Source organism: Rhea pennata, chromosome 1, assembly GCF_028389875.1.
Source record: "Rhea pennata isolate bPtePen1 chromosome 1, bPtePen1.pri, whole genome shotgun sequence".
NCBI classification, from domain to species: domain Eukaryota; kingdom Metazoa; phylum Chordata; class Aves; order Rheiformes; family Rheidae; genus Rhea; species Rhea pennata.
In genome coordinates, this window is record NC_084663.1 from 39,269,724 (window position 1) to 39,284,825 (window position 15,102).

Genomic DNA, 15,102 nt, shown 5'->3' on the forward strand with positions numbered 1-15,102 from the left:
AAATAACTTGACAAATGAAGAAATTAGGAGCTAAGTTATTGCTGCCCAAGGGTACTTTTTCATAGTACCAAAACTTGTTAACAAAGTCAGTTTTATTTTAAGATTTGGTTTATTGATTCAGTAACCAATTTCTTTGTCAGCAGTAGCTGAAAGAATGTGCCAGGCAACTTCTGAAGTAAAGTGCCATTTTCAGAGCTATGTAAATTGAAAATAAGACTTCTGCATATTACATGTTTTAAGGATGAAAGCTAACATTAACATTTTATTCTGGGATACCTTAGGTTATTCAAAGTTAGGTTATTTTAATTTGATAGCTTCCAAAGATCAGGTGACTGTTGACAATTTTTACTGGTCAGATGCTCATCAGAGATCATAAAGAGTTGGAATGGAAACCTATCATTGAACTGAAAATAGGGTAGGTGACTATTTTTGGTGAAAGGTCTGCAGATTTTTTAAATTATTTTGTTGGTTTGGTCTAATGAGGTACTTTTGAAATGTAAAGGTTTTTATAAGTTATAGGCATTAAGCAAGACTGAGGACATATCTTAAGAACGTAGCCTGATTTATTACCACACTAGATTAGACAGAAGGTTTCTTTGGCGGCTTGCTTGTCTCTATCAATGGTAAGTATTGGATTTTTAGGGAAAAGGGTATGATAGGACCATGAATGATTCCTTCCAAGTATATTCTCCTTGCTTCTGACAGAATTATTTCACTTCCTGAGGTGTTTTTTAAGACCCATCTGTGCATGTTGAAACAAAAACGAGACTGGAAAGTACTATTTTGATTGTATGAAAAATTATCTCTTTATTTGTCAATTAAAATAATGAATATTGATCCAGAGTAATTCAAATGGGATATAAAGTATTTTCTCTTAGAGCTTTAACTAACAAAAACAGTTGAATCTCTGGAGTTTTGCAACCAGTCTTGACCAGATGGTACAAAGAACAGGATAGGGGAAACCTTCAGAATTCAGGGGTTTTGTGTAGGAGCCTAAAGTGGTGTTCTTCTTTACGTTTTCAGTAACATTCAATGATCGGTGTGGTGTTCAGCTTTAACAGTGGAGCCAGGATCACTACTTCTGTAGTAGCCATCAACATACTAGACCAGTGATGTAATTTTGGTTTTGCTTAGTGGTGATGGGGTTTTTTAATGAATTTTATTTTCAACTTCTTTCGTCTGTGTCTCCCTAAAGGAGAACAGGGTAATACAATACTTGCTGGTTTTCTCAGTCAATACTGAGGCAAGAAACTAAAGTCTTAACTGCTGTGAGCAGTTACTGCTGATAGAAAATAGCAGGAATATTTTGCACTTTACAAAATCCCTTGTGTTCTGTGTTTTCATTAGAAAATACTTTCTTCAAATATCAAGAAAGCTTGAGCTGAGCTTTAAAAGGAAATAATTTTTGCAACATTTACCATAATTTAACTACCTTGAAAATGTTCATTAGAATGAAAAGGGTTTTTGCTTGATAATATGAAAACAGCACCTCCCTCTATTTAACAAATAAATATACCTATAGCTACTTTCTGGTTCACAAGTTCCTACTGGTTCACTAATAATAGATGAAATATGTTTGGACCTGTGGCTATCTATTCTGCCATTAAAGGAGTTGGTGCAAGTACCTGAGATGGCATGTGCGCACAATAAAAGCACAATAGAGTGTGGTCTTCCTGGTGAGTACCACTTTCAGAGATACTAGAGGTGAAGTGGAGCAGGGTACTCGGACACGGTTGCATTCTGCTCCTATGGAGGGGAGGGGGAACTACAAAATGGTGCACTGAGCTATATTTTTGGTCGCCCTAAGAAGAGGTTATTCCAGACAAGCAGTTATGGTTTGTGCTTGCCAGGCGTGTTAACCGAAATGGTGGCTGTGCTGCTGAGACTCACCTTGAATTTCATCTTGAATTACGAAATAGCTGTATTTAAATTCCTTCCACAGAGGAGGAAAGAATCCCTCGTTGTGCTATAGGTAGAGATTGATGTTACTGACTCGTACAAGGGTTTTGTCTAATTGCCTATGCTGAAGTTTTATGCTCCATTTAAACTACCCTCTCACTGAGTGAAGATGAAACATGGTTGATCTGCGTTTATAGCCTGAATGTTATCAATTTTACCAGCGAGATTTTTTTCCTTCTTGCATCAAACATACAAGACTTGTAATTGCTAGCACTCAGAGGTTTATTTCAATGGTTTTAGCTAATGCATATTAATGGTTATTGCAGTTGCTTTGGACACCCACTGCTTACCCATTTTACTCTCAGTATTATTTATCCCTTTTTGTGTTTGTGCGTCTAGGAGCATTAAGTATCCCTATGTTCTCTCTCTCTCTCTCTCTCTCTCTCTCTCTCTCTCTCGTTCTCGCTCGTTTGCGCGTGCTCGCGCGCGCGCTCTCTTTCGCGCGCGTGCGCTCTCCCTCTCTCTCTCCCTCTCCCTCCCCCCCTGCTTATGTATTGATTAGGCCAACCCATATTATATTCATCATTGTTAATTCCCATTGTTAATGGGAATATAATTTTAATAGTACTTCCACTTCTTTTTTCTTCCAGATATCAGGTAATTTTCCAAACACCAGGTGGCAGATATGTGCAAAATATTCTCCAGTCTCAACAGCATTTTAATTAATGGGGTTTTGGCAGTTTTGTGAACTCTAGATTTGCTATTGGAAAGTCCCCCCCCCCCCATTTTAATGTTCTTCAAACAATTTAAGTAGTAGGCAAGTAGTAGTGACCAAGTTGAGAGGCCAATGACTACAAAAGCAGCACAACTTTTTTGTTGTTATCCAAAATAAACCCCATTAACTTCAGTGTGTGTTACAAACTTAAACACTGTTTTCACATTTAGCTTATTATTTTGCTTCCCCCCTGTGGATCACTCAATATTTATGTGCAGCGTAAACCTCTTTTAAGTGTAGCCATATCCTGTTCATTAATATACCGCTGCTAATTCTATTTTGCTTTGAGAGCTGATAACTGAACTATGCCACTTGCCTTGAGACTTAACCATCTGAATAGAGTTTTGTTTTGGTAGGGAAAAACAGATAATCTGCATGTTATAAAATGGTTTAACAGCTTTGGGAGAAATTTAACTAGTTACCTCCCTGACTTCAAGGCTCTGAGGTCCTAGAACGTGCTGTGACAGGAAGCCAAAAAAAATCCCAAGTTCACAAGTTTTATTTGGCATGAGAACTAGCTTTTAAAGTTCATCCTCTGATGTTTTTTTTTGCTTTTTCAGGGTGAAACTGATACAGTACAAATGGACAAAATATGATTTGGTATTCTACTGAACTCCGTACTTTGCTTGCACTTAATTGCAGGTGCAAAATTCCATGGTTTTCTCAGAAGTATATCTGCTCTTTTTATTTATTTATTTACTTATATCACTAATTAGTGCTTAATGAATACTGTGAATGTCTTTAGCTTCTAAGTATGTTGGTGAAAATTTCAATATTCTAGAATACAGTAGGAAGCAACAGCTTAATTTAAATACAGTAAGAAATCAGCTAGGATGATAGAAAAATGGCAATTAGAAATGATGTATACAACTTGTTTCTCTTTGGACTATAGGATATAATTAGAATTTTTGTTGTTTATGATATATTTGTACTATTTCATTTTTTAAATGGTTTTAACTAGAACATGAAATCGTATAGGCTTCTAATGAAACATCTCTTTTGTCTATGCAAGTAGCTAATATATGTCCAAACTTAACATTTAAATTTCAACTTTCAGAGGAAAAACCTCTTGAATGCCAAGAAGCAAGGCTATAAAAGGAACACGTTAGCATCAGAATATGTAGTATTGCCACCCTCCCTCCCCTAAAAACTATGTATTTTTTTTTACAGTGCTTATACTGCTTATGCTAAATAAGCTGTTCACAATTCTTATTTCCACAGTTGTGGAGAGTAATGCACTTTAGGACAAATACAAATTTCATCTGATGCACTGGCTACTGCTTTGAGAAGATTTTCACTTGAAGTGGTCATTAGTTTTTGGGGTTTTTTTTCTTCCTCAATTTCTAATTATGCAATATTTGGCAGATTTCACATTTTCTTCATACTCTATAATTCAGCTCTATTTCAAGTAGTCTTACGCCTCATTTCTTGATCCTGTGAATGAAGATATCAGGATGGTTCACTGAGAAGCTTGCACACACGTGTTAATAACATGTTAAAGATTAGAGATTAAATTAAATATGCTTCAAAAATTTTTTTTTTCAGCTGATGATCAGTAAAATGGGGACCTGATCAGACAAAACTATCCATCAGTTTAACTACTCCAAACCCTAAAGGATTTGAAAGCATTTCATAAATTGTAGTTTCTAAGCTTGCATCTCTAAGCACTAGCATCGTTGCTGATTACTTCTCTGGATAAATATAAACACTAAGAGCCGGGGCAGGGGGGAATCAGGGTTTATGTCTTTAGCTAGGTAACCAAAGTGACAGCTTTTGGACTTAACATTTTGAGAATGAATAGTGTTGAAGTATTCTACTGCTCCCTATGCTGATTCTGTCATACGTATCTGGGCCAGCACAATAAACCTGTGTATGTTTATTAAGGCAAGAATTGCACCAAGTTATTTTTCTTTTAAACACAAACAAAATCTGTAACCTGCTGTTTCATTATTGAAAAACTTTGACCTCCTAGATTACCTCCATATTGCATTTTGAATGCTCTTTGTGAACGGTCTGTCTTTGCACAAGTAATGGTGCAGAGTCCAAGGCTTTGTAAATACATCAATCATTCATATATTTACTGTCCAAAAAGTTAGTTTTTTTGTATAAATGTACATAAATTCAGCTAGAATTTAAAATTCATTTAAAAACAAGTCCAGTTCAAAGAATACAAAACAGTAAGATACGTATGCATCAGCAGTGAAACATATACTTCATTTTCATAATGGGATTTAGTCTTCTAAGTCCCTCATAGAGCCTACAATTTAAATGCCTAACAGCTGCCTAGGTTTCAGACAATAACTGAGTTCACTTCCTTTCCAGGCATACGTGGTTCCCTACTCAAAACTGAAATTTCTCTCAGCCTGCAGCTTTAGTCAGGTCTATGTGCTCAGAAATGCCTGTCCTGGTTAGGGTGATGACCATGTCCCACCTAGAGCTCTGTTCAGAGCCACCTCAGCCCTGTGTAGGTAACAGGGAGAGTATTGAAAAGTTAGGTTTGACGGGATTGTGGTTAACTTTTTAGTATTTTCTGGTCTTTGCATGAAAGTCCAGTAGTTAAATTTTCAATCTGTTACTATTCCTGATGAAGTTTGGATCTACATCTCCCACTTTCTAGACGTTATTAACAATGAGCTCTTTAGGATAAGTCATGGACAGCCAGATCTGTGAGAGTTTTAGAACTGGGCATTGAACTGACAAAGGAAAACCACAGTCTAATTTAGTGCTGATAGGCTTGGACAAGACAAATTGAGTGGGTTTTTTGGACTTTGCTGTAAGAATTCTACTTTAGAAGACTATTAGATGATGAAGAATTAAAAGAAAACAAGAAGGTCAGTCCTCAGAGAAGCAGTGGAATGACACATCCTCTCTCGTTCCTGGGTTACCTCTAGGATGTGTTGTCTTGTGGACTCTGTGATTTCAGATTTCTTTGAGCTGAGTAAAGCTCCTATCTCTATTGGGTGTATATCCTCAGAAGAAGGTTAGATCCTGAGTAGATGAACATGTATAGATTGGATGGACTTAGTTTTCCTTTACCTTCAGAAATTCTACAAATTTTTATTGGTTGTAGAAGAAATGTATATATTAGACAAATTGGAGCTGATTTTCTACTTGCCACCATTTAGGTACTATTACATGGTGACCCAGGAGATATGACAGGTCCTTAAAGAAGAAGAGTGGACTCTGCCAATTTCATTATGTAGTGTTTGCAAATGATAAAAGGTACAAGATGAGGTGAAAATAGCTACCTTCTGCTTTGCAAAGCTCTTCATTTTCCTTTTTTTTTTTTTTTTCTTTTTTGTCTGTCTTTGCAGCAGCTGGTGAACGGCAGTGTTAAATGAGTATTGGCATTGCCCTGGACTCTGAGAGAACATGGGGAATGTCAGTAGTGTACAAAACCCACCTAGTATATGGTAAATGCCAGGCCTGCAAGTCAGCATGTGTCTGCTCCCAGCACAGCAGTTTGTTCTTTAAGTATCTTATAGCCGCCTGCTAGTCCTGGGCTTAGTGCGCCAGATCTGCTTACTCTGCTCAGATGCAGCCTATTTTAAGCTGAGCAACACTGACACGCTTTGTGTTCGTTCCCTTTGTACCTAACGACTGATACCTAATTTGCACGTTGCCTTTTGAAGTATTTAATGATTTCTGTAAATTTGTAATAATCACTTTCAGAATTAAGAGAGTTTAGTGAGTAGTTGTCCTACAGTCAGGATTTATCAATTCTTAAACCAACATGAGTCTTCATCTGTGTACCATCTAAGGCCATCTAATAAGCAATTCATGTTCATAAAGTAGAAATCCTATTTTTTTCAGGATTTGTCAATAAAAACATAAAGGAAAAAAAATGTGCATTGTAGCCCTAGGGCAAGATCTGAAATATTTCGTTCTACAGTATTTAATGATCATGAAATTTGCAATTTCAAATGGCTAATGTGATCAGCTGTACTTAAAAGAAACTGTGTTTTGCTTACTTTTCATCAACAAACTGGCCATGAGTCCTTTTGCATTTGCTGTTAGATAAGAAGATACATTTCTAAGGCTGAGAATTCTTTTTATTTTTTTTCTTTTTCTCTTCATTAAGGATAAAAAAGCAGAAACAGAGTTGTCACTATAAGGATGATTAATTTGTACCAATTTCACTGTTGCTTTTGTGGAAGATTGGCACAATATGAGTCTTTTAAAATAAAAAAGCAGTAAAATCTTTCAATGTTCCACTGTCTAAAAAGTGAAATTTAATTAAATTTGAAGCTTGTTCATAGTCTAATCTGATCCTGTATGGTATAAAATGCTCTCAGGTTTCTTGCCTTTGCATTTGGAGCTGGGAATGCTTAGCACTTCATTAAATAAACCTGATCTTCAGTCCTTGTGAAGTCAGTGGGTTTCAATCAGGCCTCTGGTCAGTAAGTCAAAAGTGATAAATCAATAAATGAGGAAGCCACACTGTCATAGTGGAAGTGCTACTCGAGAAAAAGGTCACTTCAGTAATGCTTTGTATTTTGTGATAGCTAGACTTTACAGAAATCCTTTACAAGGATTAAGCTAAGGCTTTCAGAAGTCTGGTAGAAATCTTGGTATAATTTTTTTTTTGTCACCTGGTGTTGCTATCGTATGCTTTCTCACTGATTTTGCAGTATAATTCTTCTCTTGTGGTGCATTTTGTACATTCGCACACAAGTTTGCCCTGTATAAATTCAGTTTTCCCCCTCAGTTCTGTGCTACTGCTTCTTCACAGCTCTTGACAAATGTCAGTAAAGAGGAATGACTCGTAAGACAAAAAGCAAAGTAGAACTTGATTTTGATGCTGCTGTCAAATTCAGAGCTTTATTTGATGCCCTGTCACTGCTAGGCTGATGCTGTAGCCTGCCAGCTTCAGAAGCTTCCCCAAATCCAGAGATAGGTTGTATGACAACTTTGAACACCCTTTGGAAATCACCTAAGCACTGTCCGCACAGGAGCAGGCTGAAGTTGGTTAGCACGGTTGCACCTGACCGTCACCTCTGAGTAGTCCTGTGGTGAAGGGAACCCTCCCCGCCTCCCCCCCCCCCCAAAAAACAAAAACAAAAACAAAACAACAACAAAAAAAAAGCCTGAGGCTGGATCTCAATTATTATAGTGTCGCCCTTACAAAAACAAAATTAGATATTTAGCACTGAAGTGATCTACAGTGATTTTAATAATAGTAACATTTTGTAAACTGCATTTAATACTAAAACATTCAGGCAATGCATTAAAAACGTTTGTTATCAGTACAGTTCTAGTTGGAATTTCTGCCTAAACCAATGATCAACAAAGGTATTTTTTGTTACCTCAGTTATTTTGATTCATTCTGATCTCTTTACTCTTCCATAGTCAAGCCTATTTTCCAAGAACTGATTTATATTTTACTCCACTTGGACTACAATTGCATCCAAATAAACTTCAGCGAAGACATTTTGTAATTGTGAAGCAGAACTGGATTTGAAATAACATTCTCATGTTCAAAGATTAAAGAAGCTTTTGTAGTAATTGGAGAACAACTGTATAAAATGTGTTTGCTTCTCATATTTAAATTAGGCATAAAGATAAAATACGTGAGAGCCTTATTAAATGAACATACAGATACTGCATCTGATAAGATCAAAGCAATCGAGTAGGATTTTAATTTAGGCATTTGACTGAGTTTGTCTTAAAAAAAATGTTTTTGAAGTAATGTTAGCCTTGTTCCATAATATCTGAAAGGTTCACTCAGTTGTAGATTGCTCCACTAAGCTATTTCCTCCACTGCTGATTTATTATTATTTATATAGTTTCCTGAGACTATTATATGCTATACATGCAGATGTGCAGGCAGGGTTCCAGACCTGAAGACCTTCAGTCTAAATGGACAACATCAGATGGATGGAATAATAAATTGCAGATCCCTACTTGGACTTTAAGCAATGTCTTTCAGCTCTAAATTATAGCCTTCAACCACTTTGAACTGAAGATGCATTCAGGACAGTCCTCATCCTTCTGTGGCAACACAGCTCACTCTGACTATAGTGGATTAGTGACGTGACTGTTGTTTCATGGGTTTTGCCACATTTAACAAAATTGGCTTCCTTTAAAAAATTTAATATTCCTGCAGAAAGTGCTTTGGGAGTCACTTAGATGAAAATTGTTTTATTGGCTTTGAAAGGGGGAGAAAGAAATAAAGCTTGAACCAAAATTCTCTGAAAATCTCCCATTAGCATCAAAAAAGCTTTGAATCAGGGAGTCGGAATGGGTGCGCAGAAGTTTGATGCAGAAATAAGTAGCCCAGGAAGGAAAGTTGAGGAGAAAGCACGATCTCTAAGTACCTTGCTTCGCTACTTTGACATAATAAGTAATAATAACAGCAAGACGGAGTCCCTTAACCAGCAGCACTGACAGTGTGGAGAAATAAGGAAAACTGGCATTAATCTCTTCCTTCTCTCGCAACGCCAGGCTGTGATCTGTAGCTCAGCAGCAGCTTCCTAAGAGAATGAGCCTTCCCCCAGGCAGGGCTGGGACTCCTCAAGCCAACGGTAGGCGAGATCCTTCGCAGGCCTCCGGTTTTCATCTGCCTGCATGAACCGCAGTCCTGGGTTACCCACTGCCTCGGAGAAGTGCTTCGGAGCCGTGGGACAAGGGCGCCTGGAGGAAGGCGGGGAAAGCTGGTTGTGCTGGTGCCCAGAACTGTTGATCTTGCACTTTCCCTGCCCACAGCTTTCACTAACAAATTACGATTAAGAGGCTGAAAAAAAGTGTAACCCTGCCAGTGCGAGCTTGGGTTCCCCTTGCAGATTTATTGCTGAGCAGGCAGAGCTGTTTTGGAAGAGAAAAGGAAAATGTGTTTGCACTTTTTTTTTTTTCAACCCAGCAATTTGACTTCTTCAGAGAAGCTTTTCTTTCTTGCACAAAGTCACATATCCACCCCAGGGGAACTTCAGAAGCGTGGAGCGTGGAGCCAATTCACCTCTGTAGTTACATCAAGGCTAATCTGATCTATTATATTTTGTCTTCTCTCCTCTAAATAGGAAAAATGCTGGATGAAAACAGAGAATTATATTTGATTTTGCTGACTCAGATATATACTAAGTGGGAGGGGGAGGGGAGAAGAGAAGGAAATCCATGCAGCAACTTTAAATGTTCTTACTCAGCACACTAAAAGGCAATTTTTGGAAAATCCAGAGCATCTATCTAATTGCAGACGCCACAGTAACTTGTGTATTAGGGAAAAGTAGATCCAAAACTCTGGTATGTAATGTAGATTAGGATGTGACATTAAAGACCATTTCCGAAGACAATTCAGTCATTCTGCCAACTGCGATGCCCCTTACGTATGCAAATGGCCAAGCGGTTATCTGCCTGTGCCGATGCACCTTTTTTCACCTCTGCTAACTATGCATTTTTGTGAAAATACTTGCTGTCTCTATAGGCATTTGGTCCACTCATACGCATTTAAAGAATCTCTGAACATGAAAAAAGTTTATTTAAATGTAGTCCTGGAGATATTCAAACATTCATGAAAAGCATCAACAAGATGCTTGGGAGGTTTTATAAAACATATTCTGTACGTAGCTGATAGCAATGTGTATACCAATAACTATTCTAGTCAAAATTTACATTAATTTGTCATTTTTCTTTTTTCATTGTCTCAGATCCTATATGCTGCCATCCAATGGCCAGACACTTTCTGCAAGCACAAGATTTTTCCTGAATGGAAACTGCAGAATATCTTCTTGTAAAGATGCAGCCCTAGGAAAAAAGTAATGCTATTTCTAACATTTTCTCTCTAGTAGTCAGCATTCATAACTTTCAATATATACTGTGAAAAGACTGAGGAAGCTATTGATTGATTTAATTCTGCCTTAATTTCTCACCAAAGGCAAGAACTCCACGCACTGGTGCTTAATCATACTTTGCATCGTGTACAAGCATGCAGCTTTTCATACAAATTCCATAAGGTGTTTAATCTGCTATTGCAAAAATACTCATTTGCATACAATCACACCCTACTGTGGTTTTAAATGTTTTCTGAGAATACATTTTCAGCCTATTATCTTAACCTCACTGCCTTTCTTCCCACATATAAACTAGCAGACATGCAAACCCTTTAATTTTTCTTCAGGCCTGACTGCAATTAAGTTGAAGAAGATTTGTTCTTATTAAAAACTATAGGACTCAGCTTATTCTGTGAGTATTGTTTGTGAACACACTGTCATTTGCCTGCTAAGCAGTACCAGGGTCTGTATTTTGCAAATAAAGTTCTTATTATGGGAGAAAACAGTGATGGGTAGTTCGGGGTATTTTGTAATGTAAACTGCTTGTTCATGCCATGCATGCCAGCTGTGGAACATAAGCAGTCACTCACAAAGACCACACAGCTATCTTATCTTTCAGAAATCTTAAGCCAGATAGGAGGAAGTATTGACCCTAGTTAGAGAAATCAAGGCGAAGAGGAACATCTCTCTACCTGCTTCCTTGTTGGAGACAGGCTTGCTCGAGGTGGGAGGAAAGTGCACTTACGCTATCACATCCTGTGACATGGGAGCACATGCGGTGCAAGGTGCAAATCCTTTAGCCAATCTCTCCCTCATCATTGCACATCTGACTAACTGCATACCATTTATTAAAGGAGAGATTGCACAGTAAAAAGCAAAAACTGTAAACATGGATTTACTGACTACTGCCATGGCTGTACCCTCTGGCAAACAACTCTTCCTCCATGACATAATATCATTTTTACAAAGTATTTTAATGATGAGGACTGTCCAGTCATTAGCCCGAGAAGTATCACAGCTGACTGGTGCTTGCTTTATGGTAAACCCAAGGTGCCTTGTCTCCACTGCATTTTTAAACTGAGTTTTAACATATATTAGTTAAGCTAGACCAAAAATTTTCTAACAATTTCCGGTATTTCTGAATTTCTCCTGAACCTCCGACAGCTCAGCTTCTTCAGCAGCATCAGCGAGGGATGGAGTAGAAAGCTCTTCTGTAATCACCACCTTGACTGTATACCCTGGTTTATCAGTTTGTTGATGTTGTTAAAGAACTTAATAATTATGACAAAGCTTTTCAATTAACAAAAAGTCATGCTGATTTTACTACGGTCTATCATATCAGTCTGTGTGCTGAATCCTCATTCCACTTCCTGTCATGCATTTGCTGCATGACCTGAGCCAAGTCTTGGTGACTACATCAGTAATAAGAGTTAGGTGCTGAAAATGGACACTTAACAATTCTTAGATCCAGAATAACTGTCTTCAAAATCCTCACCCAGTTGCTTTTCAGCTACAGAGCTGCTTACTTTCCCTAAACTCTTATTCCAGTGGGATTCCCAAAATATCTCTATATCTGCTCTAGTTTATGATTCCTAGCAATCCAATTTCACTCCTAAGTGTCTAGTCTGGACAGCCTTGAGTATCAAAACTGAATGATTTCAGTGGCTAGGACTAAGGAAACTGTAAAAACTTTGTGGTGGTTGTAGCATCCCCCAAAAGAATGAAAATATGAAATTATATTTTCACAGATGGAGGACGAGAACCAAACCAGGTCTCCCACAAGTGGGAGTTTGAGTGTGTCTAATCCCTGAACTGCAGGAAAAGGACAGAAGGGTTTCTCCTGTCCCTTCAGGGTTCATGTTCTGTATGAAGGGGTCAGCTTAGGCTTCTAACTCTACAGAAGAGTCTACTAACGTTAACTCCCAGCAAAAGAAGCAGCTCCCTGCAATACAGTTTCAGTTCTGAGGACATGGAGAGATGCACTGGCAAATATTGCTGTTGTGCTTGCCAGCTTGTCTGCTTTGGCATTAAAACACCCCCTGTATAGCAGAGTTGGCAAAATTGAATATTTGTTAGCATTCTGCTTGTGAATTTGCAGTGTGGTCCTAATCTAGCACTCTTGAACTGACACTGTAGTGGTTAAGGCTCACCATCCATCTACAAATTTTGCATTAGTAGCTAGTACCCGCTAGTGGGACAGAACAGACACAAGCCTAGCATCTTACAAGATTCTTTGACACTAAGCCCCAAAAATGTGCTTCGGTCACATAAACGTAATTGGCATTTCACAGTGAATGATCCCAACTCCCTTACCTTCCCCAAGCACTGGACAGAGCAGTAAGTGCTGGTGACTGCACCAAGCAGCAGGTTTCTTTAATGTGAACTGCTGCAACACCGAACGCTGCGATACTAACCCTCTGCAGACTTAACACCTTATCCCTTACTTGTAAAATAAAGGTATCATCCTTCCCTTGAAAAGGAGACAAACAAATAATCCCACTAATGCTAATGAAGCATCAACTAATACACTGATAAATGCCCTAAGAATATCTAAATATTTACTCACTGAATGAACAAATGAATAAGGCAAAGGGCTCTCACTGCATGTAGAGGTCTAAAATAGCCATCTGTTTTCTCCTGTGAGAATCATCTATTCTGTGTCCTGGAGGAGGATGGGGCCAAACAGAAAAATGATTTATGATGCTGCACTTAGTTCTATCATACTTTTTGCTTACAAGGCATTCAAACTACATTTGCACAAGCTGCTTCATTTAAAAAGATTTCACACTGTAACAATGCCTTTGAACACTGTTTTGTACATAGTATGTATTTAAGCATGCACATTTCTGAGGTTCTGAAGCTTTGCAATACAACGGGGTGAGTTGAGGACATAGTGGCAATCTTTGCTTAGAATTTCCTTGCTTTTGTCAGCTGAAGTCAGATCTTGAATGTTATTGCAACATATTGTAGCTTTTTTGCATTTAATTAGATTTACACCCCCCTTGGTTATCACAGGCTAGTTGGTTACAGAAATGTGTTCATTCTGCAGTTAGCACATTGATTCTGCTCCTGGAAAACAGCCATGAACTGCATGTGGCAGCCTTTGTTAGGGGAATGAAAATAGTTGAATTTGGTTAAGCACAGTGTTCATCTGTGAGGCAAAACACGAAACTTAAAATTATGTTTTTGCAGCTCTGTTGTATATTTAAATGTCTATAGACCAACTGTCAAAGTGAGAAGTATCCTCTCTTTCACAATACATTACTTAAGAGTTCATGGAAATTTAACCATGTCAGTGGTGTATGTGTACGATACAATTTACGCATCTGAGGAAAAACAAACTATAATACAATCAACCACCTGAGGAATTTCTGAATGACTAATTTCTGCTCTGCTTTTCTCTGGATGTTACAGATATAAGAGCAGAAGCTTTGTTATGTTCCAATAGTCATTTTAGGAAAAGTTTCACTTTTCCTTAAACTGCACTTAAACTGCAAGACACCTTCATTAGATATACTTTTTTTTTTAATTAACTGAAATGTTGACAAACTAACTAATGATGGCAATATTCTAGGAGCTAATTGTTTAAATGGGCCCAATCTTGTACTTCTTTCTCAAAGAAAATGATTATTAGCTATATTAGGAGATTTTTTTTTTGTTTAAGACGTACAGGATCAGGTCACTGCTCAAGCACATACAGCATTTCCCTTGCTGTATGTGAAGGCTTTGTTTGACTGCAAAACCAAAAACTTCTTGATTTGATATACAAAAGGTCACTCTACCGAGCGCACCTCACATGAAGGAGGCAGCATGTGACTGGCGTTAGTCTGTGAGCTCACTAAGTCCAACTATCTCTCTTTATAAATCTGTTTTCCAGCTCCTGAAGTGTTTCCTATAAATGGAATGTGTGCTTTTTTTACAAAAAGTTTTTGTTACAGTGTCAAATGGGTTTTGGAAAGTGGAGGCAGAATAAAATTACACTCTAGTTAGCCTTACAGTAAAGAAAAAGAGAGTGCTTCTACACGGTATTTCAGCCACAAATAATATGCTTTGGCTGCTGGGTCATAAACCCTGAAAGACAGTGTTTATAATAGAGCTCTCACCTGGGTTAGTGACCAGCTGGGTTAGGTGGTGCTATTTTGATACAGCAATATCAAAAGCCTTCTTTATTACAAAACAAAGTGACTGCAAAGTTTGCTGCCATGAATCTGTAAACAATATACAAAAGGAAACCATGAAAACACAACACAGAGTCCAGCTTTTCATTCCCCAAGAGTCTCTGCTTTGTTAGGCCCAGGTATTAAGAAAGAATACAAGATGATTAAGGAGCACTTTCTTAATCAGATAAATCTGCTATTAAGAACCTCTATGTGATTGGACTGCTCTGTTGCCTGCAGAACCGAATACTGCCTAAACTGATGTGGGCCACAGTCAAAAGCATTTGATCTGCTAAGTCCATTTTTCATGATAAAATCTGCCATGCAATGGTGGTCCCTTCTTGTAAGAGTCCAGGAAGCGGAAAAAAGAGGGGTCTGAGAGCTAGGACTGACCTACCTTAGGAGAGTGAAATGAGAACTCAGGAAATACCAAGCTACAGTGTATCTGACTTAGCTTAATCTTATTTCTTCTTCAAAGACTAAGAAACTTTTCCAAAATATTTCTGTG